We start from the raw sequence: 27,661 nt of genomic DNA, 5'->3' as shown, positions 1-27,661 counted from the left end.
GGTACACGTATCTCGCTTTTCGCTCTCATGAGACCCTGCCGTTCATACGCGGTACGAGTCAGCCGCTTATTCGCTCCTACGACGGCACGGTTCGCCCTGGGCGGACGGGTAAGGGCCACGTGCGGGGAGCATATGGGGGCAGGCGGTGCGAGACATGCTGGATGCGGTCATACCAGCACTAAAGCACCGAATCCCATCAGAACTCCGAAATTAAGCGTGCTTGGGTGAGAGTAGTACTAGGATGGATGACCTCTTGGGAAGTCCTCGTGTTGCATCCCTCTTTTTAGCCGTTTTGAGTTCTTGGTCGGGACATTCGTTCATTTTTGCGGTTTTGGGACCTCGGTCGAGCCATTCGTTCATTTTTACCGTTTTCGGTACTTGCCGGAGCCATTCGTTCGGCCTACGCGTTTATCGCTCGTGACGCGCGTGCCTGGCGACGCCGTCGTTCGTTCCACCTTCTGTCTGGGACAGACGTCCCGCCGTTCGCTCGGGGTACACGTATCTCGCTTTTCGCTCTCATGAGACCCTGCCATTCGTACGCGGTACGAGTCAGCCGCTTATTCGCTCCTACGACGGCACGGTTCGCCCCGGGCGGACGGGTAAGGGCCACGCGCGGGGAGCATAAGGGGGCAGGCGGTGCGAGACATGCTGGATGCGGTCATACCAGCACTAAAGCACCGGATCCCATCTTAACTCCGAAGTTAAGCGTGCTTGGGCGAGAGTAGTACTAGGATGGGTGACCTCCTGGGAAGTCCTCGTGTTGCATCCCTCTTTTTAGCCGTTTTGGGTTCTTGGTCGAGACATTCGTTTATTTTCGCCGTTTTGGGACCTCGGTTGAGCCATTCGTTCATTTTTACCGTTTTCGGTACTTGCCGGAGCTATTCGTTCGGCCTACGCGTTTATCGCTCGTGACGCGCGTGCCTGGCGACGCCGTCGTTCGATCCACCTTCTGTCCGGGACAGACGTCCCGCCGTTCGCTCTGGGTACACGTATCTCGCTTTTCGCTCTCATGAGACCCTGCCGTTCGTACGCGGTACGAGTCAGCCGTTTATTCGCTCCTACGACGGCACGGTTCGCCCCGGGCGGACGGGTAAGGGCCACGCGCGGGGAGCATAAGGGGGCAGGTGGTGCGAGACATGCTGGATGGGGTCATACCACCACTAAAGCATCGGATCCCATCAGAACTCCGAAGTTTAGCGTGCTTGGGTGAGAGTAGTACTAGGATGGGTGACCTCCTGGGAAGTCCTCATGTTGCATCCCTCTTTTTAGCCGTTTTGAGTTCTTGGTCGAGACATTCGTTCATTTTTGCGGTTTTGGGACCTCGGTCGAGCCATTGGTTCATTTTTACCGTTTTCGGTACTTGCCGGAGCCATTCGTTCGGCCTACGCGTTTATCGCTCGTGACGCGCGTGCCTGGCGACGCCGTCGTTCGTTCGAACTTCTGTCCGGGACAGACGTCCCGCCGTTCGCTCGGGGTACACGTATCTCGCTTTTCGCTCTCATGAGACCCTGCCGTTCGTACGCGGTACGAGTCAGCCGCTTATTCGCTCCTACGACGGCACGGTTCGCCCCGGGTGGACGGGTAAGGGCCACGCGCGGGGAGCATAAGGGGGCAGGCGGTGCGAGACATGCTGGATGCGGTCATACCAGCACTAAAGCACCGGATCCCATCAGAACTCCGAAGTTAAGCGTGCTTGGGCGAGAGTAGTGGCGACGCCGTCGTTCGTTCCACCTTCTGTCCGGGACAGACGTCCCGCCGTTCGCTCGGGGTACACGTATCTCGCTTTTCGCTCTCATGAGACCCTGCCGTTCGTACGCGGTACGAGTCAGCCGCTTATTCGCTCCTACGACGGCACGGTTCGCCCCGGGCGGACGGGTAAGGGCCACGTGCGGGGAGCATATGGGGGCAGGCGGTGCGAGACATGCTGGATGCGGTCATACCAGCACTAGAGCACCGAATCCCATCAGAACTCCGAAATTAAGCGTGCTTGGGTGAGAGTAGTACTAGGATGGATGACCTCTTGGGAAGTCCTCGTGTTGCATCCCTCTTTTTAGCCGTTTTGAGTTCTTGGTCGGGACATTCGTTCATTTTTGCGGTTTTGGGACCTCGGTCGAGCCATTCGTTCATTTTTACCGTTTTCGGTACTTGCCGGAGCCATTCGTTCGGCCTACGCGTTTATCGCTCGTGACGCGCGTGCCTGGCGACGCCGTCGTTCGTTCCACCTTCTGTCTGGGACAGACGTCCCGCCGTTCGCTCGGGGTACACGTATCTCGCTTTTCGCTCTCATGAGACCCTGCCGTTCGTACGCGGTACGAGTCAGCCGCTTATTCGCTCCTACGACGGCACGGTTCGCCCCGGGCGGACGGGTAAGGGCCACGCGCGGGGAGCATAAGGGGGCAGGCGGTGCGAGACATGCCGGATGCGATCATACCAGCACTAAAGCACCGGATCCCATCTTAACTCCGAAGTTAAGCGTGCTTGGGCGAGAGTAGTACTAGGATGGGTGACCTCCTGGGAAGTCCTCGTGTTGCATCCCTCTTTTTAGCCGTTTTGGGTTCTTGGTCGAGACATTCGTTTATTTTCGCCGTTTTGGGACCTCGGTCGAGCCATTCGTTCATTTTTACCGTTTTCGGTACTTGCCGGAGCCATTCGTTCGGGCTACGCGTTTATCGCTCGTGACGCGCGTGCCTGGCGACGCCGTCGTTCGTTCCACCTTCTGTCCGGGACAGACGTCCCGCCGTTCGCTCTGGGTACACGTATCTCGCTTTTCGCTCTCATGAGACCCTGCCGTTCGTACGCGGTACGAGTCAGCCGTTTATTCGCTCCTACGACGGCACGGTTCGCCCCGGGCGGACGGGTAAGGGCCACGCGCGGGGAGCATAAGGGGGCAGGTGGTGCGAGACATGCTGGATGGGGTCATACCACCACTAAAGCATCGGATCCCATCAGAACTCCGAAGTTTAGCGTGCTTGGGTGAGAGTAGTACTAGGATGGGTGACCTCCTGGGAAGTCCTCATGTTGCATCCCTCTTTTTAGCCGTTTTGAGTTCTTGGTCGAGACATTCGTTCATTTTTGCGGTTTTGGGACCTCGGTCGAGCCATTGGTTCATTTTTACCGTTTTCGGTACTTGCCGGAGCCATTCGTTCGGCCTACGCGTTTATCGCTCGTGACGCGCGTGCCTGGCGACGCCGTCGTTCGTTCCACCTTCTGTCTGGGACAGACGTCCCGCCGTTCGCTCGGGGTACACGTATCTCGCTTTTCGCTCTCATGAGACCCTGCCATTCGTACGCGGTACGAGTCAGCCGCTTATTCGCTCCTACGACGGCACGGTTCGCCCCGGGCGGACGGGTAAGGGCCACGCGCGGGGAGCATAAGGGGGCAGGCGGTGCGAGACATGCTGGATGCGGTCATACCAGCACTAAAGCACCGGATCCCATCTTAACTCCGAAGTTAAGCGTGCTTGGGCGAGAGTAGTACTAGGATGGGTGACCTCCTGGGAAGTCCTCGTGTTGCATCCCTCTTTTTAGCCGTTTTGGGTTCTTGGTCGAGACATTCGTTTATTTTCGCCGTTTTGGGACCTCGGTTGAGCCATTCGTTCATTTTTACCGTTTTCGGTACTTGCCGGAGCTATTCGTTCGGCCTACGCGTTTATCGCTCGTGACGCGCGTGCCTGGCGACGCCGTCGTTCGATCCACCTTCTGTCCGGGACAGACGTCCCGCCGTTCGCTCTGGGTACACGTATCTCGCTTTTCGCTCTCATGAGACCCTGCCGTTCGTACGCGGTACGAGTCAGCCGTTTATTCGCTCCTACGACGGCACGGTTCGCCCCGGGCGGACGGGTAAGGGCCACGCGCGGGGAGCATAAGGGGGCAGGTGGTGCGAGACATGCTGGATGGGGTCATACCACCACTAAAGCATCGGATCCCATCAGAACTCCGAAGTTTAGCGTGCTTGGGTGAGAGTAGTACTAGGATGGGTGACCTCCTGGGAAGTCCTCATGTTGCATCCCTCTTTTTAGCCGTTTTGAGTTCTTGGTCGAGACATTCGTTCATTTTTGCGGTTTTGGGACCTCGGTCGAGCCATTGGTTCATTTTTACCGTTTTCGGTACTTGCCGGAGCCATTCGTTCGGCCTACGCGTTTATCGCTCGTGACGCGCGTGCCTGGCGACGCCGTCGTTCGTTCCAACTTCTGTCCGGGACAGACGTCCCGCCGTTCGCTCGGGGTACACGTATCTCGCTTTTCGCTCTCATGAGACCCTGCCGTTCGTACGCGGTACGAGTCAGCCGCTTATTCGCTCGTACGACGGCACGGTTCGCCCCGGGTGGACGGGTAAGGGCCACGCGCGGGGAGCATAAGGGGGCAGGCGGTGCGAGACATGCTGGATGCGGTCATACCAGCACTAAAGCACCGGATCCCATCAGAACTCCGAAGTTAAGCGTGCTTGGGCGAGAGTAGTGGCGACGCCGTCGTTCGTTCCACCTTCTGTCCGGGACAGACGTCCCGCCGTTCGCTCGGGGTACACGTATCTCGCTTTTCGCTCTCATGAGACCCTGCCGTTCGTACGCGGTACGAGTCAGCCGCTTATTCGCTCCTACGACGGCACGGTTCGCCCCGGGCGGACGGGTAAGGGCCACGTGCGGGTAGCATATGGGGGCAGGCGGTGCGAGACATGCTGGATGCGGTCATACCAGCACTAAAGCACCGAATCCCATCAGAACTCCGAAATTAAGCGTGCTTGGGTGAGAGTAGTACTAGGATGGATGACCTCTTGGGAAGTCCTCGTGTTGCATCCCTCTTTTTAGCCGTTTTGAGTTCTTGGTCGGGACATTCGTTCATTTTTGCGGTTTTGGGACCTCGGTCGAGCCATTCGTTCATTTTTACCGTTTTCGGTACTTGCCGGAGCCATTCGTTCGGCCTACGCGTTTATCGCTCGTGACGCGCGTGCCTGGCGACGCCGTCGTTCGTTCCACCTTCTGTCTGGGACAGACGTCCCGCCGTTCGCTCGGGGTACACGTATCTCGCTTTTCGCTCTCATGAGACCCTGCCGTTCGTACGCGGTACGAGTCAGCCGCTTATTCGCTCCTACGACGGCACGGTTCGCCCCGGGCGGACGGGTAAGGGCCACGCGCGGGGAGCATAAGGGGGCAGGCGGTGCGAGACATGCCGGATGCGATCATACCAGCACTAAAGCACCGGATCCCATCATAACTCCGAAGTTAAGCGTGCTTGGGCGATAGTAGTACTAGGATGGGTGACCTCCTGGGAAGTCCTCGTGTTGCATCCCTCTTTTTAGCCGTTTTGGGTTCTTGGTCGAGACATTCGTTTATTTTCGCCGTTTTGGGACCTCGGTCGAGCCATTCGTTCATTTTTACCGTTTTCGGTACTTGCCGGAGCCATTCGTTCGGGCTACGCGTTTATCGCTCGTGACGCGCGTGCCTGGCGACGCCGTCGTTCGTTCCACCTTCTGTCCGGGACAGACGTCCCGCCGTTCGCTCTGGGTACACGTATCTCGCTTTTCGCTCTCATGAGACCCTGCCGTTCGTACGCGGTACGAGTCAGCCGTTTATTCGCTCCTACGACGGCACGGTTCGCCCCGGGCGGACGGGTAAGGGCCACGCGCGGGGAGCATAAGGGGGCAGGCGGTGCGAGACATGCTGGATGCGATCATACCAGCACTAAAGCACCGGATCCCATCAGAACTCCGAAGTTAAGCGTGCTTGGGCGAGAGTAGTGGCGACGCCGTCGTTCGTTCCACCTTCTGTCTGGGACAGACGTCCCGCCGTTCGCTCGGGGTACACGTATCTCGCTTTTCGCTCTCATGAGACCCTGCCGTTCGTACGCGGTACGAGTCAGCCGCTTATTCGCTCCTACGACGGCACGGTTCGCCCCGGGCGGACGGGTAAGGGCCACGCGCGGGGAGCATAAGGGGGCAGGCGGTGCGAGACATGCTGGATGCGGTCATACCAGCACTAAAGCACCGGATCCCATCTTAACTCCGAAGTTAAGCGTGCTTGGGCGAGAGTAGTACTAGGATGGGTGACCTCCTGGGAAGTCCTCGTGTTGCATCCCTCTTTTTAGCCGTTTTGGGTTCTTGGTCGCCTACGCGTTTATCGCTCGTGACGCGCGTGCCTAGCGACGCCGTCGTTCGTTCCACCTTCTGTCCGGGACAGACGTCCCGCCGTTCGCTCGGGGTACACGTATCTCGCTTTTCGCTCTCATGAGACCCTGCCGTTCGTACGCGGTACGAGTCAGCCGCTTATTCGCTCCTACGACGGCACGGTTCGCCCCGGGCGGACGGGTAAGGGCCACGCGCGGGGAGCATAAGGGGGCAGGCGGTGCGAGACATGTTGGATGCGGTTATACCAGCACTAAAGCACCGGATCCCATCTTAACTCCGAAGTTAAGCGTGCTTGGGCGAGAGTAGTACTAGGATGGGTGACCTCCTGGGAAGTCCTCGTGTTGCATCCCTCTTTTTAGCCGTTTTGGGTTCTTGGTCGAGACATTCGTTTATTTTTGCTGTTTTGGGACCTCGGTCGAGCCATTCGTTCATTTTTACCGTTTTCGGTACTTGCCGGAGCCATTCGTTCGGCCTACGCGTTTATCGCTCGTGACGCGCGTGCCTGGCGACGCCGTCGTTCGTTCCACCTTCTGTCCGGGACAGAAGTCCCGTCGTTCGCTCGGGGTACACGTATCTCGCTTTTCGCTCTCATGAGACCCTGCCATTCGTACGCGGTACGAGTCAGCCGCTTATTCGCTCCTACGACGGCACGGTTCGCCCCAGGCGGACGGGTAAGGGCCACGCGCGGGGATTATAAGGGGGCAGGCGGTGCGACACATGCTGGATGCGATCAAACCAGCTCTAAAGCACCGGATCCCATCAGAACTCCGAAGTTAAGCGTGCTTGGGCGAGAGTAGTACTAGGATGGGTGACCTCCTGGGAAGTCCTCGTGTTGCATCCCTCTTTTTAGCCGTTTTGGGTTCTTGGTCGGGACATTCGTTCATTTTTGCGGTTTTGGGACCTCGGTCGAGCCATTCGTTCATTTTTACCGTTTTCGGTACTTGCCGGAGCCATTCGTTCGGCCTACGCGTTTATCGCTCGTGACGCACGTGCCTGGCGACGCCGTCGTTCGTTCCACCTTCTGTCCGGGACAGACGTCCCGTCGTTCGCTCGGGGTACACGTATCTCGCTTTTCGCTCTCATGAGACCCTGCCGTTCGTACGCGGTACGAGTCAGCCGCTTATTCGCTCCTACGACGGCACGGTTCGCCCCGGGCGGACGGGTAAGGGCCACGCGCGGGGAGCATAAGGGGGCAGGCGGTGCGAGACATGCTGGATGCGGTCATACCAGCACTAAAGCACCGGATCCCATCAGAACTCCGAAGTTAAGCGTGCTTGGGCGAGAGTAGTGGCGACGCCGTCGTTCGTTCCACCTTCTGTCCGGGACAGACGTCCCGCCGTTCGCTCGGGGTACACGTATGTCGCTTTTCGCTCTCATGAGACCCTGCCGTTCGTACGCGGTACGAGTCAGCCGCTTATTCGCTCCTACGACGGCACGGTTCGCCCCGGGCGGACGGGTAAGGGCCACGCGCGGGGAGCATAAGGGGGCAGGCGGTGCGAGACATGCTGGATGCGGTCATACCAGCACTAAAGCACCGGATCCCATCTTAACTCCGAAGTTAAGCGTAACTCCGAAGTTAAGCGTGCTTGGGCGAGAGTAGTACTAGGATGGGTGACCTCCTGGGAAGTCCTCGTGTTGCATCCCTCTTTTTAGCCGTTTTGGGTTCTTGGTCGGGACATTCGTTCATTTTTGCGGTTTTGGGACCTCGGTCGAGCCATTCGTTCATTTTTACCGTTTTCGGTACTTGCCGGAGCCATTCGTTCGGCCTACGCGTTTATCGCTCGTGACGCACGTGCCTGGCGACGCCGTCGTTCGTTCCACCTTCTGTCCGGGACAGACGTCCCGTCGTTCGCTCGGGGTACACGTATCTCGCTTTTCGCTCTCATGAGACCCTGCCGTTCGTACGCGGTACGAGTCAGCCGCTTATTCGCTCCTACGACGGCACGGTTCGCCCCGGGCGGACGGGTAAGGGCCACGCGCGGGGAGCATAAGGGGGCAGGCGGTGCGAGACATGCTGGATGCGGTCATACCAGCACTAAAGCACCGGATCCCATCAGAACTCCGAAGTTAAGCGTGCTTGGGCGAGAGTAGTGGCGACGCCGTCGTTCGTTCCACCTTCTGTCCGGGACAGACGTCCCGCCGTTCGCTCGGGGTACACGTATCTCGCTTTTCGCTCTCATGAGACCCTGCCGTTCGTACGCGGTACGAGTCAGCCGCTTATTCGCTCCTACGACGGCATGGTTCGCCCCGGGCGGACGGGTAAGGGCCACGCGTGGGGAGCATAAGGGGGCAGGCGGTGCGAGACATGCTGGATGCGGTCATACCAGCACTAAAGCACCGGATCCCATCTTAACTCCGAAGTTAAGCGTGCTTGGGCGAGAGTAGTACTAGGATGGGTGACCTCCTGGGAAGTCCTCGTGTTGCATCCCTCTTTTTAGCCGTTTTGGGTTCTTGGTCGAGACATTCGTTTATTTTTGCCGTTTTGGGACCTCGGTCGAGCCATTCGTTCATTTTTACCGTTTTCGGTACTTGCCGGATCCATTCGTTCGGCCTACGCGTTTATCGCTCGTGACGCGCGTGCCTGGCGACGCCGTCGTTCGTTCCACCTTCTGTCCGGGACAGACGTCCCGCCGTTCGCTCGGGGTACACGTATCTCGCTTTTCGCTCTCATGAGACCCTGCCGTTCGTACGCGGTACGAGTCAGCCGTTTATTCGCTCCTACGACGGCACGGTTCGCCCCGGGCGGACGGGTAAGGGCCACGCGCGGGGAGCATAAGGGGGCAGGTGGTGCGAGACATGCTGGGTGGGGTCATACCAGCACTAAAGCACCGGATCCCATCAGAACTCCGAAGTTAAGCGTGCTTGGGTGAGAGTAGTACTAGGATGGGTGACCTCCTGGGAAGACCTCATGTTGCATCCCTCTTTTTAGCCGTTTTGAGTTCTTGGTCGAGACATTCGTTCATTTTTGCGGTTTTGGGACCTCGGTCGAGCCATTCGTTCATTTTTACCGTTTTCGGTACTTGCCGGAGCCATTCGTTCGGCCTACGCGTTTATCGCTCGTGACGCGCGTGCCTGGCGACGCCGTCGTTCGTTCCACCTTCTGTCCGGGACAGACGTCCCGCCGTTCGCTCGGGGTACACGTATCTCGCTTTTCGCTCTCATGAGACCCTGCCGTTCGTACGCGGTACGAGTCAGCCGCTTATTCGCTCCTACGACGGCACGGTTCGCCCCGGGCGGACGGGTAAGGGCCACGCGCGGGGAGCATAAGGGGGCAGGCGGTGCGAGACATGCTGGATGCGGTCATACCAGCACTAAAGCACCGGATCCCATCAGAACTCCGAAGTTAAGCGTGCTTGGGCGAGAGTAGTGGCGACGCCGTCGTTCGTTCCACCTTCTGTCCGGGACAGACGTCCCGCCGTTCGCTCGGGGTACACGTATGTCGCTTTTCGCTCTCATGAGACCCTGCCGTTCGTACGCGGTACGAGTCAGCCGCTTATTCGCTCCTACGACGGCACGGTTCGCCCCGGGCGGACGGGTAAGGGCCACGCGCGGGGAGCATAAGGGGGCAGGCGGTGCGAGACATGCTGGATGCGGTCATACCAGCACTAAAGCACCGGATCCCATCTTAACTCCGAAGTTAAGCGTGCTTGGGCGAGAGTAGTACTAGGATGGGTGACCTCTTGGGAAGTCCTCGTGTTGCATCCCTCTTTTTAGCCGTTTTGAGTTCTTGGTCGAGACATTCGTTCATTTTTGCGGTTTTGGGACCTCGGTCGAGCCATTCGTTCATTTTTACCGTTTTCGGTACTTGCCGGAGCCATTCGTTCGGCCTACGCGTTTATCGCTCGTGACGCGCGTGCCTGGCGACGCCGTCGTTCGTTCCACCTTCTGTCCGGGACAGACGTCCCGCCGTTCGCTCGGGGTACACGTATCTCGCTTTTCGCTCTCATGAGACCCTGCCGTTCGTACGCGGTACGAGTCAGCCGCTTATTCGCTCCTACGACGGCACGGTTCGCCCCGGGCGGACGGGTAAGGGCCACGCGCGGGGAGCATAAGGGGGCAGGCGGTGCGAGACATGCTGGATGCGGTCATACCAGCACTAAAGCACCGGATCCCATCAGAACTCCGAAGTTAAGCGTGCTTGGGCGAGAGTAGTGGCGACGCCGTCGTTCGTTCCACCTTCTGTCCGGGACAGACGTCCCGCCGTTCGCTCGGGGTACACGTATGTCGCTTTTCGCTCTCATGAGACCCTGCCGTTCGTACGCGGTACGAGTCAGCCGCTTATTCGCTCCTACGACGGCACGGTTCGCCCCGGGCGGACGGGTAAGGGCCACGCGCGGGGAGCATAAGGGGGCAGGCGGTGCGAGACATGCTGGATGCGGTCATACCAGCACTAAAGCACCGGATCCCATCTTAACTCCGAAGTTAAGCGTGCTTGGGCGAGAGTAGTACTAGGATGGGTGACCTCTTGGGAAGTCCTCGTGTTGCATCCCTCTTTTTAGCCGTTTTGAGTTGTTGGTAGAGACATTCGTTCATTTTTGCGGTTTTGGGACCTCGGTCGAGCCATTCGTTCATTTTTACCCTTTTCGGTACTTGCCGGAGCGATTCGTTCGGCCTACGCGTTTATCGCTCGTGACGCGCGTGCTTGGCGACGCCGTCGTTCGTTCCACCTTCTGTCCGGGACAGACGTCCCGCCGTTCGCTCGGGGTACACGTATCTCGCTTTTCGCTCTCATGAGACCCTGCCGTTCGTACGCGGTACGAGTCAGCCGCTTATTCGCTCCTACGACGGCACGGTTCGCCCCGGGCGGACGGGTAAGGGCCACGCGCGGGGAGCATAAGGGGGCAGGCGGTGCGAGACATGCTGGATGCGGTCATACCAGCACTAAAGCACCGGATCCCATCAGAACTCCGAAGTTAAGCGTGCTTGGGCGAGAGTAGTGGCGACGCCGTCGTTCGTTCCACCTTCTGTCCGGGACAGACGTCCCGCCGTTCGCTCGGGGTACACGTATGTCGCTTTTCGCTCTCATGAGACCCTGCCGTTCGTACGCGGTACGAGTCAGCCGCTTATTCGCTCCTACGACGGCACGGTTCGCCCCGGGCGGACGGGTAAGGGCCACGCGCGGGGAGCATAAGGGGGCAGGCGGTGCGAGACATGCTGGATGCGGTCATACCAGCACTAAAGCACCGGATCCCATCTTAACTCCGAAGTTAAGCGTGCTTGGGCGAGAGTAGTACTAGGATGGGTGACCTCTTGGGAAGTCCTCGTGTTGCATCCCTCTTTTTAGCCGTTTTGAGTTGTTGGTAGAGACATTCGTTCATTTTTGCGGTTTTGGGACCTCGGTCGAGCCATTCGTTCATTTTTACCCTTTTCGGTACTTGCCGGAGCGATTCGTTCGGCCTACGCGTTTATCGCTCGTGACGCGCGTGCTTGGCGACGCCGTCGTTCGTTCCAACTTCTGTCCGGGACAGACGTCCCGCCGTTCGCTCGGGGTACACGTATCTCGCTTTTCGCTCTCATGAGACCCTGCCGTTCGTACGCGGTACGAGTCAGCCGCTTATTCGCTCCTACGACGGCACGGTTCGCCCCGGGCGGACGGGTAAGGGCCACGCGCGGGGAGCATAAGGGGGCAGGCGGTGCGAGACATGCCGGATGCGATCATACCAGCACTAAAGCACTAGATTCCATCAGAACTCCGAAGTTAAGCGTGCTTGGGCGAGAGTAGTTCTAGGATGGGTGACCTCCTGAGAAGTCCTCGTGTTGCATCCCTCCTTTTAGCCGTTTTGGGTTCTTGGTCGGGACATTCGTTCATTTTTGCGGTTTTGGGACCTCGGTCGAGCCATTCGTTCATTTTTACCGTTTTCGGTACTTGCCGGAGCCATTCGTTCGGCCTACGCGTTTATCGCTCGTGACGCGCGTGCCTGGCGACGCCGTCGTTCGTTCCACCTTCTGTGCGGGACAGACGTCCCGCCGTTCGCTCGGGGTACACGTATCTCGCTTTTCGCTCTCATGAGACCCTGCCGTTCGTACGCGGTACGAGTCAGCCGCTTATTCGCTCCTACGACGGCACGGTTCGCCCCGGGCGGACGGGTAAGGGCCACGCGTGGGGAGCATAAGGGGGCAGGCGGTGCGACACATGCTGGATGCGATCATACCAGCACTAAAGCATCGTATCCCGTTAGAACTCCGAAGTTAAGCGTGCTTGGGCGAGAGTAGTACTAGGATGGGTGACCTCCTGGGAAGTCCTCGTGTTGCATCCTTCTTTTTAGCCGTTTTGGGTTCTTGGTCGGGACATTCGTTCATTTTTGCGGTTTTGGGACCTCGGTCGAGCCATTCGTTCATTTTTACCGTTTTCGGTACTTGCCGGAGCCATTCGTTCGGCCTACGCGTTTATCGCTCGTGACGCACGTGCCTGGCGACGCCGTCGTTCGTTCCACCTTCTGTCCGGGACAGACGTCCCGCCGTTCGCTCGGGGTACACGTATCTCGCTTTTCGCTCTCATGAGACCCTGCCGTTCGTACGCGGTACGAGTCAGCCGCTTATTCGCTCCTACGACGGCACGGTTCGCCCCGGGCGGACGGGTAAGGGCCACGCGCGGGGAGCATAAGGGGGCAGGCGGTGCGAGACATGCTGGATGCTGTCATACCAGCACTAAAGCACCGGATCCCATCAGAACTCCGAAGTTAAGCGTGCTTGGGCGAGAGTAGTGGCGACGCCGTCGTTTGTTCCACCTTCTGTCCGGGACAGACGTCCCGCCGTTCGCTCGGGGTACACGTATGTCGCTTTTCGCTCTCATGAGACCCTGCCGTTCGTACGCGGTACGAGTCAGCCGCTTATTCGCTCCTACGACGGCACGGTTCGCCCCGGGCGGACGGGTAAGGGCCACGCGCGGGGAGCATAAGGGGGCAGGCGGTGCGAGACATGCTGGATGCGGTCATACCAGCACTAAAGCACCGGATCCCATCTTAACTCCGAAGTTAAGCGTGCTTGGGCGAGAGTAGTACTAGGATGGGTGACCTCTTGGGAAGTCCTCGTGTTGCATCCCTCTTTTTAGCCGTTTTGGGTTCTTGGTCGGGACATTCGTTCATTTTTGCGGTTTTGGGACCTCGGTCGAGCCATTCGTTCATTTTTACCGTTTTCGGTACTTGCCGGAGCCATTCGTTCGGCCTACGCGTTTATCGCTCGTGACGCGCGTGCCTGGCGACGCCGTCGTTCGTTCCACCTTCTGTCCGCGACAGACGTCCCGCCGTTCGCTCGGGGTACACGTATCTCGCTTTTCGCTCTCATGAGACCCTGCCGTTCGTACGCGGTACGAGTCAGCCGCTTATTCGCTCCTACGACGGCACGGTTCGCCCCGGGCGGACGGGTAGGGGCCACGCGCGGGGAGCATAAGGGGGCAGGGGGTGCGACACATGCTGGATGCGATCATACGTGCACTAAAGCACCGGATCCCATCAAAACTCCGAAGTTAAGCGTGCTTGGGCGAGAGTAGTACTAGGATGGGTGACCTCCTGGGAAGTCCTCGTGTTGCATCCATCTTTTTAGCCGTTTTGGGTTCTTGGTCAAGGCATTCGTTCATTTTTGCCGTTTTGGGACCTCGGTCGAGCCATTCGTTCATTTTTACCGTTCTCGGTACTTGCCGGAGCCATTCGTTCGGCCTACGCGTTTATCGCTCGTGACGCGCGTGCCTGGCGACGCCGTCGTTCGTTCCAACTTCTGTCCGGGACAGACGTCCCGCCGTTCGCTCGGGGTACACGTATCTCGCTTTTCGCTCTCATGAGACCCTGCCGTTCGTACGCGGTACGAGTCAGCCGCTTATTCGCTCCTACGACGGCACGGTTCGCCCTTGGCGGACGGGTAAGGGCCACGCGCAGGGAGCATAAGGGGGCAGGCGGTGCAAGACATGCTTGATGCGATCATACCAGCACTAAAGCACCGGATCCCATCAGAACTCCGAAGTTAAGCGTGCTTGGGCGAGAGTAGTACTAGGATGGGTGGCCTCCTGGGAAGTCCTCGTGTTGCATCCCTCTTTTTAGCCGTTTTGAGTTCTTGGTCGAGACATTCGTTCATTTTTGCGGTTTTGGACCTCGGTCGAGCCATTCGTTCATTTTTACCGTTTTCGGTACTTGCCGGAGCCATTCGTTCGGCCTACGCGTTTATCGCTCGTGACGCCAGTGCCTGGCGACGCCGTCGTTCCTTCCACCTTCTGTCCGGGACAGACGTCCCGCCGTTCGCTCGGGGTACACGTATCTCGCTTTTCGCTCTCATGAGACCCTGCCGTTCGTACGCGGTACGAGTCAGCCGCTTATTCGCTCCTACGACGGCACGGTTCGCCCCGGGCGGACGGGTAAGGGCCACGTGCGGGGAGCATAACGGGGCAGACGGTGCGAGACAAGCTAGATGTGATCATACCAGCACTAAAGCACCGGATCCCATCAGAACTCCGAAGTTAAGCTTGCTTGGGCGAGAGTAGCACTAGGATGGGTGACCTCCTGGGAACTCCTCGTGTTGCATCCCTCTTTTTAGCCGTTTTGGGTTCTTGGTCGGGACATTCGTTCATTTTTGCGGTTTTGGGACCTCGGTCGAGCCATTCGTTCATTTTTACCGTTTTCGGTACTTGCCGGAGCCATTCGTTCGGCCTACGCGTTTATCGCTCGTGACGCGCGTGCCTGGCGACGCCGTCGTTCGTTCCACCTTCTGTGCGGGACAGACGTCCCACCGTTCGCTCGGGGTACACGTATCTCGCTTTTCGCTCTCATGAGACCCTGCCGTTCGTACGCGGTACGAGTCAGCCGCTTATTCGCTCCTACGACGGCACGGTTCGCCCCGGGCGGACGGGTAAGGGCCACGCGCTGGGAGCATAAGGGGGCAGGCGGTGCGACACGTGCTGGATGCGATCATACCAGCACTAAAGCACCGTATCCCGTCAGAACTCCGCAGTTAAGCGTGCTTGGGCGAGAGTAGTACTAGGATGGGTGACCTCCTGGGAAGTCCTCGTCTTGCATCCCTCTTTTTAGCCGTTTTGGGTTCTTGGTCGGGACATTCGTTCATTTTTGCGGTTTTGGGACCTCGGTCGAGCCATTCGTTCATTTTTACCGTTTTCGGTACTTGCCGGAGCCATTCGTTCGGCCTACGCGTTTATCGCTCGTGACGCACGTGCCTGGCGACGCCGTCGTTCGTTCCACCTTCTGTCCGGGACAGACGTCCCGCCGTTCGCTCGGGGTACACGTATCTCGCTTTTCGCTCTCATGAGACCCTGCCGTTCGTACGCGGTACGAGTCAGCCGCTTATTCGCTCCTACGACGGCACGGTTCGCCCCGGGCGGACGGGTAAGGGCCACGCGCGGGGAGCATAAGGGGGCAGGCGGTGCGAGACATGCTGGATGCGGTCATACCAGCACTAAAGCACCGGATCCCATCAGAACTCCGAAGTTAAGCGTGCTTGGGCGAGAGTAGTGGCGACGCCGTCGTTCGTTCCACCTTCTGTCCGGGACAGACGTCCCGCCGTTCGCTCGGGGTACACGTATGTCGCTTTTCGCTCTCATGAGACCCTGCCGTTCGTACGCGGTACGAGTCAGCCGCTTATTCGCTCCTACGACGGCACGGTTCGCCCCGGGCGGACGGGTAAGGGCCACGCGCGGGGAGCATAAGGGGGCAGGCGGTGCGAGACATGCTGGATGCGGTCATACCAGCACTAAAGCACCGGATCCCATCTTAACTCCGAAGTTAAGCGTGCTTGGGCGAGACTAGTACTAGGATGGGTGACCTCTTGGGAAGTCCTCGTGTTGCATCCCTCTTTTTAGCTGTTTTGGGTTCTTGGTCGGGACATTCGTTCATTTTTGCGGTTTTGGGACCTCGGTCGAGCCATTCGTTCATTTTTACCGTTTTCGGTACTTGCCGGAGCCATTCGTTCGGCCTACGCGTTTATCGCTCGTGACGCGCGTGCCTGGCGACGCCGTCGTTCGTTCCACCTTCTGTGCGGGACAGACGTCCCGCCGTTTGCTCGGGGTACACGTATCTCGCTTTTCGCTCTCATGAGACCCTGCCGTTCGTACGCGGTACGAGTCAGCCGCTTATTCGCTCCTACGACGGCACGGTTCGCCCCGGGCGGACGGGTAGGGGCCACGCGCGAGAAGCATAAGGGGGCAGGCGGTGCGACACATGTTGGATGCGATCATACGAGCACTAAAGCACCGGATCTCATCAGAACTCCGAAGTTAAGCGTGCATGGGCGAGAGTAGTACTAGGATGGGTGACCTCCTGGGAAGTCCTCGTGTTGCATCCATCTTTTTAGCCGTTTTGGGTTCTTGGTCAAGACATTCGTTCATTTTTGCCGTTTTGGGACCTCGGTCGAGCCATTCGTTCATTTTTACCGTTCTCGGTACTTGCCGGAGCCATTCGTTCGGCCTACGCGTTTATCGCTCGTGACGCGCGTGCCTGGCGACGCCGTCGTTCGTTCCAACTTCTGTCCGGGACAGACGTCCCGCCGTTCGCTCGGGGCACACGTATCTCGCTTTTCGCTCTCATGAGACCCTGCCGTTCGTACGCGGTACGAGTCAGCCGCTTATTCGCTCCTACGACGGCACGGTTCGCCCTTGGCGGACGGGTAAGGGCCACGCGCAGGGAGCATAAGGGGGCAGGCGGTGCAAGACATGCTTGATGCGATCATACCAGCACTAAAGCACCGGATCCCATCAGAACTCCGAAGTTAAGCGTGCTTGGGCGAGAGTAGTACTAGGATGGGTGGCCTCCTGGGAAGTCCTCGTGTTGCATCCCTCTTTTTAGCCGTTTTGAGTTCTTGGTCGAGACATTCGTTCATTTTTGCGGTTTTGGACCTCGGTCGAGCCATTCGTTCATTTTTACCGTTTTCGGTACTTGTCGGAGCCATTCGTTCGGCCTACGCGTTTACCGCTCGTGACGCGCGTGCCTGGCGACGCCGTCGTTCGTTCCAACTTCTGTCCGGGACAGACGTCCCGCCATTCGCTCGGGGTACACGTATCTCGCTTTTCGCTCTCATGAGACCCGGCCGTTCGTACGCGGTACGAGTCAGCCGCTTATTCGCTCCTACGACGGCACGGTTCGCCCCGGGCGGACGGGTAAGGGCCACGCGCGGGGAGCATAAGGGGGCAGGCGGTGCGAGACATGCCGGATGCGATCATACCAGCACTAAAGCACCGGATCCCATCAGAACTCCGAAGTTAAGCTTGCTTGGGCGAGAGTAGTACTAGGATGGGTGACCTCCTGGGAAGTCCTCGTGTTGAATCCCTCTTTTTAGCCGTTTTGGGTTCTTCGTCGAGACATTCGTTCATTTTTGCCGTTTTGGGACCTCGGTCGAGCCATTCGTTTATCGCTCGTGACGCGCGTGCCTAGCGACGCCGTCGTTCGTTCCACCTTCTATCCGGGACAGACGTCCCGCCGTTCGCTCGGGGTACACGTATCTCGCTTTTCGCTCTCATGAGACCCTGCCGTTCGTACGCGGTACGAGTCAGCCGCTTATTCGCTCCTACGACGGCACGGTTCGCCCCGGGCGGACGGATAAGGGCCACGCGCGGGGAGCATAAGGGGGCAGGTGGTGCGAGACATGCCGGATGCGATCATACGAGCACTAAAGCACCGGATCCCATCAGAACTCCGAAGTTAAGCGTGCTTGGGCGAGAGTAGTACTAGGAACGGTGACCTCCTGGGAAGTCCTCGTGTTGCATCGCTCTTTTTAGCCGTTTTGGGTTCTTCGTCGAGACATTCGTTCATTTTTGCCGTTTTGGGACCTCGGTCGAGCCATTCGTTCATTTTTACCGTTTTCGGTACTTGCCGGAGCCATTCGTTCGGCCTACGTGTTTATCGCTCGTGACGCGCGTGCCTGGCGACGCCGTCGTTCCTTCCACCTTCTGTCCGGGACAGACGTCCCGCCGTTCGCTCGGGGTACACGTATCTCGCTTTTCGCTCTCATGAGACCCTGCCGTTCGTACGCGGTACGAGTCAGCCGCTTATTCGCTCCTACGACGGCACGGTTCGCCCCGGGCGGACGGGTAAGGGCCACGCGCGGGGAGCATAAGGGGGCAGGCGGTGCGAGACATAACGGATGCGATCATACCAGCACTAAAGCACCGGATCCCATCAGAACTCCGAAGTTAAGCTTGCTTGGGCGAGAGTAGTACTAGGATGGGTGACCTCCTGGGAAGTCCTCGTGTTGCATCCCTCTTTTTAGCCGTTTTGGGTTCTTCGTCGAGACATTCGTTCATTTTTGCCGTTTTGGGACCTCGGTCGAGCCATTCGTTTATCGCTCGTGACGCGCGTGCCTAGCGACGCCGTCGTTCGTTCCACCTTCTATCCGGGACAGACGTCCCGCCGTTCGCTCGGGGTACACGTATCTCGCTTTTCGCTCTCATGAGACCCTGCCGTTCGTACGCGGTACGAGTCAGCCGCTTATTCGCTCCTACGACGGCACGGTTCGCCCCGGGCGGACGGATAAGGGCCACGCGCGGGGAGCATAAGGGGGCAGGTGGTGCGAGACATGCCGGATGCGATCATACGAGCACTAAAGCACCGGATCCCATCAGAACTCCGAAGTTAAGCGTGCTTGGGCGAGAGTAGTACTAGGAACGGTGACCTCCTGGGAAGTCCTCGTGTTGCATCGCTCTTTTTAGCCGTTTTGGGTTCTTCGTCGAGACATTCGTTCATTTTTGCCGTTTTGGGACCTCGGTCGAGCCATTCGTTCATTTTTACCGTTTTCGGTACTTGCCGGAGCCATTCGTTCGGCCTACGTGTTTATCGCTCGTGACGCGCGTGCCTGGCGACGCCGTCGTTCCTTCCACCTTCTGTCCGGGACAGACGTCCCGCCGTTCGCTCGGGGTACACGTATCTCGCTTTTCGCTCTCATGAGACCCTGCCGTTCGTACGCGGTACGAGTCAGCCGCTTATTCGCTCCTACGACGGCACGGTTCGCCCCGGGCGGACGGGTAAGGGCCACGCGCGGGGAGCATAAGGGGGCAGGCGGTGCGAGACATAAGGGATGCGATCATACCAGCACTAAAGCACCGGATACCATCAGAACTTCGAAGTTAAGCGTGCTTGGGCGATAGTAGTACTAGGATGGGTGACCTCCTGGGAAGTCCTCGTGTTGCATCCCACTTTTTAGTCGTTTTGGGTTCTTCGTCGAGACATTCGTTCATTTTTGCCGTTTTGGGACCTCGGTCGAGCCATTCGTTTATCGCTCGTGACGCGCGTGCCTAGCGACGCCGTCGTTCGTTCCACCTTCTATCCGGGACAGACGTCCCGCCGTTCGCTCGGGGTACACGTATCTCGCTTTTCGCTCTCATGAGACCCTGCCGTTCGTACGCGGTACGAGTCAGCCGCTTATTCGCTCCTACGACGGCACGGTTCGCCCCGGGCGGACGGGTAAGGGCCACGCGCGGGGAGCATAAGGGGGCAGGCGGTGCAACACATGCTGGATGCGATCATACCAGCACTAAAGCACCGGATCCCATCAAAACTCCGAAGTTAAGCGTGCTTGGAGAAGAGTAGTACTAGGATGGGTGACCTCCTGGGAAGTCCTCGTGTTGCATCCCTCTTTTTAGCCGTTTTGGGTTCTTCGTCGAGACATTCGTTCATTTTTGCCGTTTTGGGACCTCGGTCGAGCCATTCGTTCATTTTTACCGTTTTCGGTACTTGTCGGAGCCATTCGTTCGGCCTACGCGTTTATCGCTCGTGACGCGCGTGCCTGGCGACGCCGTCGTTCCTTCCACCTTCTGTCCGGGACAGACGTCCCGCCGTTCGCTCGGGGTACACGTATCTCGCTTTTCGCTCTCATGAGACCCTGCCGTGCGTACGCGGTACGAGTCAGCCGCTTATTCGCTCCTACGACGGCACGGTTCGCCCCGGGCGGACGGGTAAGGGCCACGCGCGGGGAGCATAAGGGGGCAGGCGGTGCGAGACATGCCGGATGCGATCATACCAGCACTAAAGCACCGGATCCCATCAGAACTCCGAAGTTAAGCTTGCTTGGGCGAGAGTAGTACTAGGATGGGTGACCTCCTGGGAAGTCCTCGTGTTGCATCCCTCTTTTTAGCCGTTTTGGGTTCTTCGTCGAGACATTCGTTCATTTTTGCCGTTTTGGGACCTCGGTCGAGCCATTCGTTTATCGCTCGTGACGCGCGTGCCTCGCGACGCCGTCGTTCGTTCCACCTTCTATCCGGGACAGACGTCCCGCCGTTCGCTCGGGGTACACGTATCTCGCTTTTCGCTCTCATGAGACCCTGCCGTTCGTACGCGGTACGAGTCAGCCGCTTATTCGCTCCTACGACGGCACGGTTCGCCCCGGGCGGACGGGTAAGGGCCACGCGCGGGGAGCATAAGGGGGCAGGCGGTGCGAGACATAACGGATGCGATCATACCAGCACTAAAGCACCGGATACCATCAGAACTCCGAAGTTAAGCGTGCTTGGGCGAGAGTAGTACTAGGATGGGTGACCTCCTGGGAAGTCCTCGTGTTGCATCCCTCTTTTTAGTCGTTTTGGGTTCTTCGTCGAGACATTCGTTCATTTTTGCCGTTTTGGGACCTCGGTCGAGCCATTCGTTTATCGCTCGTGACGCGCGTGCCTAGCGACGCCGTCGTTCGTTCCACCTTCTATCCGGGACAGACGTCCCGCCGTTCGCTCGGGGTACACGTATCTCGCTTTTCGCTCTCATGAGACCCTGCCGTTCGTACGCGGTACGAGTCAGCCGCTTATTCGCTCCTACGACGGCATGGTTCGCCCCGGGCGGACGGGTAAGGGCCACGCGCGGGGAGCATAAGGGGGCAGGCGGTGCAACACATGCTGGATGCGATCATACCAGCACTAAAGCACCGGATCCCATTAGAACTTCGAAGTTAAGCGTGCTTGGACAAGAGTAGTACTAGGATGGGTGACCTCTTGGGAAGTCCTCGTGTTGCATCCCTCTTTTTAGCCGTTTTGGGTTCTTCGTCGAGACATTCGTTCATTTTTGCCGTTTTGGGACCTCGGTCGAGCCATTCGTTCATTTTTACCGTTTTCGGTACTTGCCGGAGCCATTCGTTCGGCCTACGCGTTTATCGCTCGTGACGCGCGTGCCTGGCGACGCCGTCGTTCCTTCCACCTTCTGTCCGGGACAGACGTCCCGCCGTTCGCTCGGGGTACACGTATCTCGCTTTTCGCTCTCATGAGACCCTGCCGTTCGTACGCGGTACGAGTCAGCCGCTTATTCGCTCCTACGACGGCACGGTTCGCCCCGGGCGGACGGGTAAGGGCCACGCGCGGGGAGCATAAGGGGGCAGGCGGTGCGAGACATGCCGGATGCGATCATACCAGCACTAAAGCACCAGAGACCATCAGAACTCCGAAGTTAAGCGTGCTTGGGCGAGAGTAGTACTAGGATGGGTGACCTCCTGGGAAGTCCTCGTGTTGCATCCCTCTTTTTAGTCGTTTTGGGTTCTTCGTCGAGACATTCGTTCATTTTTGCCGTTTTGGGACCTCGGTCGAGCCATTCGTTTATCGCTCGTGACGCGCGTGCCTAGCGACGCCGTCGTTCGTTCCACCTATCCGGGACAGACGTCCCGCCGTTCGCTCGGGGTACACGTATCTCGCTTTTCGCTCTCATGAGACCCTGCCGTTCGTACGCGGTACGAGTCAGCCGCTTATTCGCTCCTACGACGGCACGGTTCGCCCCGGGCGAACGGGTAAGGGCCACGCGCGGGGAGCATAAGGGGGCAGGCGGTGCGAGACATGCCGGATGCGATCATACCAGCACTAAAGCACCGGATCCCATCAGAACTCTGAAGTTTAGCGTGCTTGGGCGAGAGTAGTACTAGGATGGGTGACTCCTGGGAAGTCCTCGTGTTGCATCCCTCTTTTTAGCCGTTTTGGGTTCTTCGTCGAGACATTCATTCATTTTTGCCGTTTTGGGACCTCGGTCGAGCCATTCGTTTATTTTTACCGTTTTCGGTACTTGCCGGAGCCATTCGTTCGGCCTACGCGTTTATCGCTCGTGACGCGCGTGCCTGGCGACGCCGTCGTTCCTTCCACCTTCTGTCCGGGACAGACGTCCCGCCGTTCGCTCGGGGTACACGTATCTCGCTTTTCGCTCTCATGAGACCCTGCCGTTCGTACGCGGTACGAGTCAGCCGCTTATTCGCTCCTACGACGGCACGGTTCGCCCTTGGCGGACGGGTAAGGGCCACGCGCGGGGAGCATAAGGGGGCAGGCGGTGCAAGACATGCTTGATGCGATCATACCAGCACTAAAGCACCGGATCCCATCAGAACTCCGAAGTTAAGCGTGCTTGGGCGAGAGTAGCACTAGGACGGGTGACCTCCTGGGAACTCCTCGTGTTGCATCCCTCTTTTTAGCCGTTTTGGGTTCTTGGTCGGGACATTCGTTCATTTTTGCCGTTTTGGGACCTCGATCGAGCCATTCGTTCATTTTTACCGTTTTCGGTACTTGCCGGAGCCATTCGTTCGGCCTACGCGTTTATCGCTCGTGACGCGCGTGCCTGGCGACGCCGTCGTTCCTTCCACCTTCTGTCCGGGACAGACGTCCCGCCGTTCGCTCGGGGTACACGTATCTCGCTTTTCGCTCTCATGAGACCCTGCCGTTCGTACGCGGTACGAGTCAGCCGCTTATTCGCTCCTACGACGGCACGGTTCGCCCCGGGCGGACGGGTAAGGGCCACGCGCGGGTAGCATAAGGGGGCAGGCGGTGCGAGACATAACGGATGCGATCATACCAGCACTAAAGCACTGGATCCCATCAGAACTTCGAAGTTAAGCGTGCTTGGGCGATAGTAGTACTAGGATGGGTGACCTCCTGGGAAGTCCTCGTGTTGCATCCCTCTTTTTAGCCGTTTTGGGTTCTTCGTCGAGACATTCGTTCATTTTTGCCGTTTTGGGACCTCGGTCGAGCCATTCGTTCATTTTTACCGTTTTCGGTACTTACCGGAGCCATTCGTTCGGCCTACGCGTTTATCGCTCGTGACGCGCGTGCCTGGCGACGCCGTCGTTCCTTCCACCTTCTGTCCGGGACAGACGTCCCGCCGTTCGCTCGGGGTACACGTATCTCGCTTTTCGCTCTCATGAGACCCGGCCGTTCGTACGCGGTACGAGTCAGCCGCTTATTCGCTCCTACGACGGCACGGTTCGCCCCGGGCGGACGGGTAAGGGCCACGCGCGGGGAGCATAAGGGGGCAGGCGGTGCGAGACATGCCGGATGCGATCATACCAGCACTAAAACACCGGATCCCATCAGAACTTCGAAGTTAAGCGTGCTTGGGCGAGAGTAGTACTAGGATGGGTGACCTCCTGGGAAGGCCTCGTGTTGCACCCCTCTTTTTAGCCGTTTTGGGTTCTTCGTCGAGACATTCGTTCATTCTTGCCGTTTTGGGACCTCGGTCGAGCCATTCATTTATCGCTCGTGACGCGCGTGCCTAGCGACGCCGTCGTTCGTTCCACCTTCTATCCGGGACAGACGTCCCGCCGTTCGCTCGGGGCACACGTATCTCGCTTTTCGCTCTCATGAGACCCTGCTGTTCGTACGCGGTACGAGTCAGCCGCTTATTCGCTCGTACGACGGCACAGTTCGCCCCGGGCGGACGGGTAAGGGCCACGCGCGGGGAGCATAAGGGGGCAGGCGGTGCGAGACATGCCGGATGTGATCATACCAGCACTAAAGCACCGGATCCCATCCGAACTCTGAAGTTAAGCGTGCTTTGGCGAGAGTAGTACTAGGATGGGTGACCTCCTGGGAAGTCCTCGTGTTGCATCCCTCTTTTTAGCCGTTTTGGGTTCTTCGTCGAGACATTCGTTCATTTTTGCCGTTTTGGGACCTCGGTCGAGCCATTCGTTCATTTTTACCGTTTTCGGTACTTGTCGGAGCCATTCGTTCGGCCTACGCGTTTATCGCTCGTGACGCGCGTGCCTGGCGACGCTGTCGTTCCTTCCACCTTCTGTCCGGGACAGACGTCCCGCCGTTCGCTCGGGGTACACGTATCTCGCTTTTCGCTCTCATGAGACCCTGCCGTGCGTACGCGGTACGAGTCAGCCGCTTATTCGCTCCTACGACGGCACGGTTCGCCCCGGGCGGACGGGTAAGGGCCACGCGCGGGGAGCATAAGGGGGCAGGCGGTGCGAGACATGCCGGATGCGATCATACCAGCACTAAAGCACCGGATCCCATCAGAACTCCGAAGTTAAGCTTGCTTGGGCGAGAGTAGTACTAGGATGGGTGACCTCCTGGGAAGTCCTCGTGTTGCATCCCTCTTTTTAGCCGTTTTGGGTTCTTCGTCGAGACATTCGTTCATTTTTGCCGTTTTGGGACCTCGGTCGAGCCATTCGTTTATCGCTCGTGACGCGCGTGCCTAGCGACGCCGTCGTTCGTTCCACCTTCTATCCGGGACAGACGTCCCGCCGTTCGCTCGGGGTACACGTATCTCGCTTTTCGCTCTCATGAGACCCTGCCGTTCGTACGCGGTACGAGTCAGCCGCTTATTCGCTCCTACGACGGCACGGTTCGCCCCGGGCGGACGGATAAGGGCCACGCGCGGGGAGCATAAGGGGGCAGGTGGTGCGAGACATGCCGGATGCGATCATACGAGCACTAAAGCACCGGATCCCATCAGAACTCCGAAGTTAAGCGTGCTTGGGCGAGAGTAGTACTAGGAACGGTGACCTCCTGGGAAGTCCTCGTGTTGCATCGCTCTTTTTAGCCGTTTTGGGTTCTTCGTCGAGACATTCGTTCATTTTTGCCGTTTTGGGACCTCGGTCGAGCCATTCGTTCATTTTTACCGTTTTCGGTACTTGCCGGAGCCATTCGTTCGGCCTACGTGTTTATCGCTCGTGACGCGCGTGCCTGGCGACGCCGTCGTTCCTTCCACCTTCTGTCCGGGACAGACGTCCCGCCGTTCGCTCGGGGTACACGTATCTCGCTTTTCGCTCTCATGAGACCCTGCCGTTCGTACGCGGTACGAGTCAGCCGCTTATTCGCTCCTACGACGGCACGGTTCGCCCCGGGCGGACGGGTAAGGGCCACGCGCGGGGAGCATAAGGGGGCAGGCGGTGCGAGACATAACGGATGCGATCATACCAGCACTAAAGCACCGGATACCATCAGAACTCCGAAGTTAAGCGTGCGACCTCCTGGGAAGTCCTCGTGTTGCATCCCTCTTTTTAGTCGTTTTGGGTTCTTCGTCGAGACATTCGTTCATTTTTGCCGTTTTGGGACCTCGGTCGAGCCATTCGTTTATCGCTCGTGACGCGCGTGCCTAGCGACGCCGTCGTTCGTTCCACCTTCGATCCGGGACAGACGTCCCGCCGTTCGCTCGGGGTACACGTATCTCGCTTTTCGCTCTCATGAGACCCTGCCGTTCGTACGCGGTACGAGTCAGCCGCTTATTCGCTCCTACGACGGCACGGTTCGCCCCGGGCGGACGGGTAAGGGCCACGCGCGGGGAGCATAAGGGGGCAGGCGGTGCGACACATGCTGGATGCGATCATACCAGCACTAAAGCACCGGATCCCATCAAAACTCCGAAGTTAAGCGTGCTTGGACAAGAGTAGTACTAGGATGGGTGACCTCCTGGGAAGTCCTCGTGTTGCATCCCTCTTTTTAGCCGTTTTGGGTTCTTCGTCGAGACATTCGTTCATTTTTGCCGTTTTGGGACCTCGGTCGAGCCATTCGTTCATTTTTACCGTTTTCGGTACTTGTCGGAGCCATTCGTTCGGCCTACGCGTTTATCGCTCGTGACGCGCGTGCCTGGCGACGCCGTCGTTCCTTCCACCTTCTGTCCGGGACAGACGTCCCGCCGTTCGCTCGGGGTACACGTATCTCGCTTTTCGCTCTCATGAGACCCTGCCGTGCGTACGCGGTACGAGTCAGCCGCTTATTCGCTCCTACGACGGCACGGTTCGCCCCGGGCGGACGGGTAAGGGCCACGCGCGGGGAGCATAAGGGGGCAGGCGGTGCGAGACATGCCGGATGCGATCATACCAGCACTAAAGCACCGGATCCCATCAGAACTCCGAAGTTAAGCTTGCTTGGGCGAGAGTAGTACTAGGATGGGTGACCTCCTGGGAAGTCCTCGTGTTGCATCCCTCTTTTTAGCCGTTTTGGGTTCTTCGTCGAGACATTCGTTCATTTTTGCCGTTTAGGGACCTCGGTCGAGCCATTCGTTTATCGCTCGTGACGCGCGTGCCTAGCGACGCCGTCGTTCGTTCCACCTTCTATCCGGGACAGACGTCCCGCCGTTCGCTCGGGGTACACGTATCTCGCTTTTCGCTCTCATGAGACCCTGCCGTTCGTACGCGGTACGAGTCAGCCGCTTATTCGCTCCTACGACGGCACGGTTCGCCCCGGGCGGACGGGTAAGGGCCACGCGCGGGGAGCATAAGGGGGCAGGCGGTGCGAGACATGCCGGATGCGATCATACGAGCACTAAAGCACCGGATCCCATCAGAACTCTGAAGTTAAGCGTGCTTGGGCGAGAGTAGTACTAGGATGGGTGACCTCCTAGGAAGTCCTCGTGTTGCATCCCTCTTTTTAGCCGTTTTGGGTTCTTCGTCGAGACATTCGTTCATTTTTGCCGTTTTGGGACCTCAGTCGAGCCATTCGTTCATTTTTACCGTTTTCGGTACTTGCCGGAGCCATTCGTTCGGCCTACGCGTTTATCGCTCGTGACGCGCGTGCCTGGCGACGCCGTCGTTCCTTCCACCTTCTGTCCGGGACAGACGTCCCGCCGTTCGCTCGGGGTACACGTATCTCGCTTTTCGCTCTCATGAGACCCTGCCGTTCGTACGCGGTACGAGTCAGCCGCTTATTCGCTCCTACGACGGCACGGTTCGCCCCGGGCGGACGGGTAAGGGCCACGCGCGGGGAGCATAAGGGGGCAGGCGGTGCGAGACATGCCGGATGCGATCATACCAGCACTAAAGCACCGGATACCATCAGAACTCCGAAGTTAAGCGTGCTTGGGCGAGAGTAGTACTAGGACCTCGGTCGAGCCATTCGTTTATCGCTCGTGACGCGCGTGCCTGGCGACGCCGTCGTTCGTTCCACCTTCTGTCCGGGACAGACGTCCCGCCGTTCGCTCGGGGTACACGTATCTCGCTTTTCGCTCTCATGAGACCCTGCCGTTCGTACGCGGTACGAGTCAGCCGCTTATTCGCTCCTACGACGGCCCGGTTCGCCCCGGGCGGACGGATAAGGGCCACGCGCGGGGAGCATAAGGGGGCAGGTGGTGCGAGACATGCCGGATGCGATCATACCAGCACTAAAGCACCGGATCCCATCAGAACTCCGAAGTTAAGCGTGCTTGGGCGAGAGTAGTACTAGGATGGGTGACCTCCTGGGAAGTCCTCGTGTTGCATCCCTCTTTTTAGCCGTTTTGTGTTCTTCGTCGAGACATTCGTTCATTTTTGCCGTTTTGGGACCTCGGTCGAGCCATTCGTTCATTTTTACCGTTTTCGGTACTTGCCGGAGCCATTCGTTCGGCCTACGCGTTTATCGCTCGTGACGCGCGTGCCTGGCGACGCCGTCGTTCCTTCCA

The 27,661-nt window shown here is 58.6% G+C and overlaps 49 non-coding genes and 9 pseudogenes across 49 annotated transcripts; all 58 read left to right on the top strand.

Moving 5' to 3' along the window:
* Positions 1-159: 159 nt before the first annotated feature.
* On the top strand, positions 160-278 carry LOC121056412. Its single transcript, XR_005813272.1, has one exon. It is a non-coding gene; the product is annotated as a 5S ribosomal RNA (ribosomal RNA).
* A 372-nt stretch (positions 279-650) lies between these two features.
* Positions 651-769, top strand: LOC121056219. Its single transcript, XR_005813086.1, has one exon. It is a non-coding gene; the product is annotated as a 5S ribosomal RNA (ribosomal RNA).
* A 372-nt stretch (positions 770-1,141) lies between these two features.
* LOC121056470 lies at positions 1,142-1,260 on the top strand. The gene has a single exon (XR_005813328.1). It is a non-coding gene; the product is annotated as a 5S ribosomal RNA (ribosomal RNA).
* A 372-nt stretch (positions 1,261-1,632) lies between these two features.
* On the top strand, positions 1,633-1,736 carry LOC121056619 (annotated as a pseudogene).
* Positions 1,737-1,926: 190 nt separating this feature from the next.
* On the top strand, positions 1,927-2,045 carry LOC121056461. Its single transcript, XR_005813319.1, has one exon. It is a non-coding gene; the product is annotated as a 5S ribosomal RNA (ribosomal RNA).
* Positions 2,046-2,417: 372 nt separating this feature from the next.
* Positions 2,418-2,536, top strand: LOC121056172. Its single transcript, XR_005813039.1, has one exon. It is a non-coding gene; the product is annotated as a 5S ribosomal RNA (ribosomal RNA).
* Positions 2,537-2,908: 372 nt separating this feature from the next.
* LOC121056469 lies at positions 2,909-3,027 on the top strand. The gene has a single exon (XR_005813327.1). It is a non-coding gene; the product is annotated as a 5S ribosomal RNA (ribosomal RNA).
* Positions 3,028-3,399: 372 nt separating this feature from the next.
* On the top strand, positions 3,400-3,518 carry LOC121056217. The gene has a single exon (XR_005813084.1). It is a non-coding gene; the product is annotated as a 5S ribosomal RNA (ribosomal RNA).
* Positions 3,519-3,890: 372 nt separating this feature from the next.
* Positions 3,891-4,009, top strand: LOC121056468. Its single transcript, XR_005813326.1, has one exon. It is a non-coding gene; the product is annotated as a 5S ribosomal RNA (ribosomal RNA).
* Positions 4,010-4,381: 372 nt separating this feature from the next.
* LOC121056618 lies at positions 4,382-4,485 on the top strand (annotated as a pseudogene).
* Positions 4,486-4,675: 190 nt separating this feature from the next.
* LOC121056411 lies at positions 4,676-4,794 on the top strand. The gene has a single exon (XR_005813271.1). It is a non-coding gene; the product is annotated as a 5S ribosomal RNA (ribosomal RNA).
* A 372-nt stretch (positions 4,795-5,166) lies between these two features.
* LOC121056312 lies at positions 5,167-5,285 on the top strand. Its single transcript, XR_005813177.1, has one exon. It is a non-coding gene; the product is annotated as a 5S ribosomal RNA (ribosomal RNA).
* A 666-nt stretch (positions 5,286-5,951) lies between these two features.
* Positions 5,952-6,070, top strand: LOC121056216. Its single transcript, XR_005813083.1, has one exon. It is a non-coding gene; the product is annotated as a 5S ribosomal RNA (ribosomal RNA).
* Positions 6,071-6,350: 280 nt separating this feature from the next.
* On the top strand, positions 6,351-6,469 carry LOC121056260. The gene has a single exon (XR_005813126.1). It is a non-coding gene; the product is annotated as a 5S ribosomal RNA (ribosomal RNA).
* A 372-nt stretch (positions 6,470-6,841) lies between these two features.
* Positions 6,842-6,960, top strand: LOC121056139. Its single transcript, XR_005813006.1, has one exon. It is a non-coding gene; the product is annotated as a 5S ribosomal RNA (ribosomal RNA).
* Positions 6,961-7,332: 372 nt separating this feature from the next.
* LOC121056617 lies at positions 7,333-7,436 on the top strand (annotated as a pseudogene).
* A 190-nt stretch (positions 7,437-7,626) lies between these two features.
* On the top strand, positions 7,627-7,763 carry LOC121056416 (annotated as a pseudogene).
* A 372-nt stretch (positions 7,764-8,135) lies between these two features.
* On the top strand, positions 8,136-8,239 carry LOC121056616 (annotated as a pseudogene).
* Positions 8,240-8,429: 190 nt separating this feature from the next.
* On the top strand, positions 8,430-8,548 carry LOC121056215. The gene has a single exon (XR_005813082.1). It is a non-coding gene; the product is annotated as a 5S ribosomal RNA (ribosomal RNA).
* Positions 8,549-8,920: 372 nt separating this feature from the next.
* On the top strand, positions 8,921-9,039 carry LOC121056193. Its single transcript, XR_005813060.1, has one exon. It is a non-coding gene; the product is annotated as a 5S ribosomal RNA (ribosomal RNA).
* A 372-nt stretch (positions 9,040-9,411) lies between these two features.
* On the top strand, positions 9,412-9,515 carry LOC121056615 (annotated as a pseudogene).
* A 190-nt stretch (positions 9,516-9,705) lies between these two features.
* LOC121056238 lies at positions 9,706-9,824 on the top strand. The gene has a single exon (XR_005813105.1). It is a non-coding gene; the product is annotated as a 5S ribosomal RNA (ribosomal RNA).
* A 372-nt stretch (positions 9,825-10,196) lies between these two features.
* LOC121056614 lies at positions 10,197-10,300 on the top strand (annotated as a pseudogene).
* A 190-nt stretch (positions 10,301-10,490) lies between these two features.
* Positions 10,491-10,609, top strand: LOC121056237. The gene has a single exon (XR_005813104.1). It is a non-coding gene; the product is annotated as a 5S ribosomal RNA (ribosomal RNA).
* A 372-nt stretch (positions 10,610-10,981) lies between these two features.
* LOC121056613 lies at positions 10,982-11,085 on the top strand (annotated as a pseudogene).
* Positions 11,086-11,275: 190 nt separating this feature from the next.
* On the top strand, positions 11,276-11,394 carry LOC121056236. Its single transcript, XR_005813103.1, has one exon. It is a non-coding gene; the product is annotated as a 5S ribosomal RNA (ribosomal RNA).
* Positions 11,395-11,766: 372 nt separating this feature from the next.
* On the top strand, positions 11,767-11,885 carry LOC121056327. The gene has a single exon (XR_005813191.1). It is a non-coding gene; the product is annotated as a 5S ribosomal RNA (ribosomal RNA).
* Positions 11,886-12,257: 372 nt separating this feature from the next.
* On the top strand, positions 12,258-12,376 carry LOC121056311. The gene has a single exon (XR_005813176.1). It is a non-coding gene; the product is annotated as a 5S ribosomal RNA (ribosomal RNA).
* Positions 12,377-13,042: 666 nt separating this feature from the next.
* Positions 13,043-13,161, top strand: LOC121056234. The gene has a single exon (XR_005813101.1). It is a non-coding gene; the product is annotated as a 5S ribosomal RNA (ribosomal RNA).
* Positions 13,162-13,533: 372 nt separating this feature from the next.
* LOC121056302 lies at positions 13,534-13,652 on the top strand. The gene has a single exon (XR_005813167.1). It is a non-coding gene; the product is annotated as a 5S ribosomal RNA (ribosomal RNA).
* Positions 13,653-14,024: 372 nt separating this feature from the next.
* On the top strand, positions 14,025-14,143 carry LOC121056131. Its single transcript, XR_005812998.1, has one exon. It is a non-coding gene; the product is annotated as a 5S ribosomal RNA (ribosomal RNA).
* A 371-nt stretch (positions 14,144-14,514) lies between these two features.
* On the top strand, positions 14,515-14,633 carry LOC121056375. The gene has a single exon (XR_005813235.1). It is a non-coding gene; the product is annotated as a 5S ribosomal RNA (ribosomal RNA).
* A 372-nt stretch (positions 14,634-15,005) lies between these two features.
* LOC121056314 lies at positions 15,006-15,124 on the top strand. Its single transcript, XR_005813179.1, has one exon. It is a non-coding gene; the product is annotated as a 5S ribosomal RNA (ribosomal RNA).
* Positions 15,125-15,496: 372 nt separating this feature from the next.
* On the top strand, positions 15,497-15,600 carry LOC121056612 (annotated as a pseudogene).
* A 190-nt stretch (positions 15,601-15,790) lies between these two features.
* Positions 15,791-15,909, top strand: LOC121056277. The gene has a single exon (XR_005813142.1). It is a non-coding gene; the product is annotated as a 5S ribosomal RNA (ribosomal RNA).
* Positions 15,910-16,281: 372 nt separating this feature from the next.
* LOC121056233 lies at positions 16,282-16,400 on the top strand. The gene has a single exon (XR_005813100.1). It is a non-coding gene; the product is annotated as a 5S ribosomal RNA (ribosomal RNA).
* Positions 16,401-16,772: 372 nt separating this feature from the next.
* Positions 16,773-16,891, top strand: LOC121056129. The gene has a single exon (XR_005812996.1). It is a non-coding gene; the product is annotated as a 5S ribosomal RNA (ribosomal RNA).
* A 371-nt stretch (positions 16,892-17,262) lies between these two features.
* Positions 17,263-17,381, top strand: LOC121056259. Its single transcript, XR_005813125.1, has one exon. It is a non-coding gene; the product is annotated as a 5S ribosomal RNA (ribosomal RNA).
* A 320-nt stretch (positions 17,382-17,701) lies between these two features.
* Positions 17,702-17,820, top strand: LOC121056430. Its single transcript, XR_005813288.1, has one exon. It is a non-coding gene; the product is annotated as a 5S ribosomal RNA (ribosomal RNA).
* Positions 17,821-18,192: 372 nt separating this feature from the next.
* LOC121056565 lies at positions 18,193-18,311 on the top strand. The gene has a single exon (XR_005813396.1). It is a non-coding gene; the product is annotated as a 5S ribosomal RNA (ribosomal RNA).
* Positions 18,312-18,631: 320 nt separating this feature from the next.
* On the top strand, positions 18,632-18,750 carry LOC121056429. The gene has a single exon (XR_005813287.1). It is a non-coding gene; the product is annotated as a 5S ribosomal RNA (ribosomal RNA).
* A 372-nt stretch (positions 18,751-19,122) lies between these two features.
* LOC121056367 lies at positions 19,123-19,241 on the top strand. Its single transcript, XR_005813227.1, has one exon. It is a non-coding gene; the product is annotated as a 5S ribosomal RNA (ribosomal RNA).
* A 320-nt stretch (positions 19,242-19,561) lies between these two features.
* Positions 19,562-19,680, top strand: LOC121056391. Its single transcript, XR_005813251.1, has one exon. It is a non-coding gene; the product is annotated as a 5S ribosomal RNA (ribosomal RNA).
* A 372-nt stretch (positions 19,681-20,052) lies between these two features.
* On the top strand, positions 20,053-20,171 carry LOC121056554. Its single transcript, XR_005813395.1, has one exon. It is a non-coding gene; the product is annotated as a 5S ribosomal RNA (ribosomal RNA).
* Positions 20,172-20,491: 320 nt separating this feature from the next.
* Positions 20,492-20,610, top strand: LOC121056149. Its single transcript, XR_005813016.1, has one exon. It is a non-coding gene; the product is annotated as a 5S ribosomal RNA (ribosomal RNA).
* A 320-nt stretch (positions 20,611-20,930) lies between these two features.
* Positions 20,931-21,049, top strand: LOC121056266. Its single transcript, XR_005813132.1, has one exon. It is a non-coding gene; the product is annotated as a 5S ribosomal RNA (ribosomal RNA).
* Positions 21,050-21,421: 372 nt separating this feature from the next.
* Positions 21,422-21,540, top strand: LOC121056338. Its single transcript, XR_005813199.1, has one exon. It is a non-coding gene; the product is annotated as a 5S ribosomal RNA (ribosomal RNA).
* Positions 21,541-21,857: 317 nt separating this feature from the next.
* On the top strand, positions 21,858-21,975 carry LOC121056378. Its single transcript, XR_005813238.1, has one exon. It is a non-coding gene; the product is annotated as a 5S ribosomal RNA (ribosomal RNA).
* Positions 21,976-22,347: 372 nt separating this feature from the next.
* Positions 22,348-22,466, top strand: LOC121056304. Its single transcript, XR_005813169.1, has one exon. It is a non-coding gene; the product is annotated as a 5S ribosomal RNA (ribosomal RNA).
* Positions 22,467-22,838: 372 nt separating this feature from the next.
* Positions 22,839-22,957, top strand: LOC121056267. Its single transcript, XR_005813133.1, has one exon. It is a non-coding gene; the product is annotated as a 5S ribosomal RNA (ribosomal RNA).
* Positions 22,958-23,329: 372 nt separating this feature from the next.
* LOC121056194 lies at positions 23,330-23,448 on the top strand. Its single transcript, XR_005813061.1, has one exon. It is a non-coding gene; the product is annotated as a 5S ribosomal RNA (ribosomal RNA).
* A 320-nt stretch (positions 23,449-23,768) lies between these two features.
* On the top strand, positions 23,769-23,887 carry LOC121056224. The gene has a single exon (XR_005813091.1). It is a non-coding gene; the product is annotated as a 5S ribosomal RNA (ribosomal RNA).
* Positions 23,888-24,259: 372 nt separating this feature from the next.
* Positions 24,260-24,378, top strand: LOC121056543. Its single transcript, XR_005813394.1, has one exon. It is a non-coding gene; the product is annotated as a 5S ribosomal RNA (ribosomal RNA).
* Positions 24,379-24,698: 320 nt separating this feature from the next.
* LOC121056428 lies at positions 24,699-24,817 on the top strand. The gene has a single exon (XR_005813286.1). It is a non-coding gene; the product is annotated as a 5S ribosomal RNA (ribosomal RNA).
* A 784-nt stretch (positions 24,818-25,601) lies between these two features.
* LOC121056263 lies at positions 25,602-25,720 on the top strand. Its single transcript, XR_005813129.1, has one exon. It is a non-coding gene; the product is annotated as a 5S ribosomal RNA (ribosomal RNA).
* A 372-nt stretch (positions 25,721-26,092) lies between these two features.
* LOC121056532 lies at positions 26,093-26,211 on the top strand. The gene has a single exon (XR_005813390.1). It is a non-coding gene; the product is annotated as a 5S ribosomal RNA (ribosomal RNA).
* Positions 26,212-26,531: 320 nt separating this feature from the next.
* On the top strand, positions 26,532-26,650 carry LOC121056255. The gene has a single exon (XR_005813121.1). It is a non-coding gene; the product is annotated as a 5S ribosomal RNA (ribosomal RNA).
* Positions 26,651-27,366: 716 nt separating this feature from the next.
* LOC121056152 lies at positions 27,367-27,485 on the top strand. Its single transcript, XR_005813019.1, has one exon. It is a non-coding gene; the product is annotated as a 5S ribosomal RNA (ribosomal RNA).
* Positions 27,486-27,661: the final 176 nt, after the last annotated feature.

This window comes from Oryza brachyantha, unplaced genomic scaffold (genome assembly GCF_000231095.2).
Source record: "Oryza brachyantha unplaced genomic scaffold, ObraRS2 ChrUN-Ctg46, whole genome shotgun sequence".
Taxonomy (NCBI): Eukaryota; Viridiplantae; Streptophyta; class Magnoliopsida; order Poales; family Poaceae; genus Oryza; species Oryza brachyantha.
Note: the sequence above shows the minus strand (reverse complement) of the source record. Positions and strands in the feature narration are given on the sequence as shown.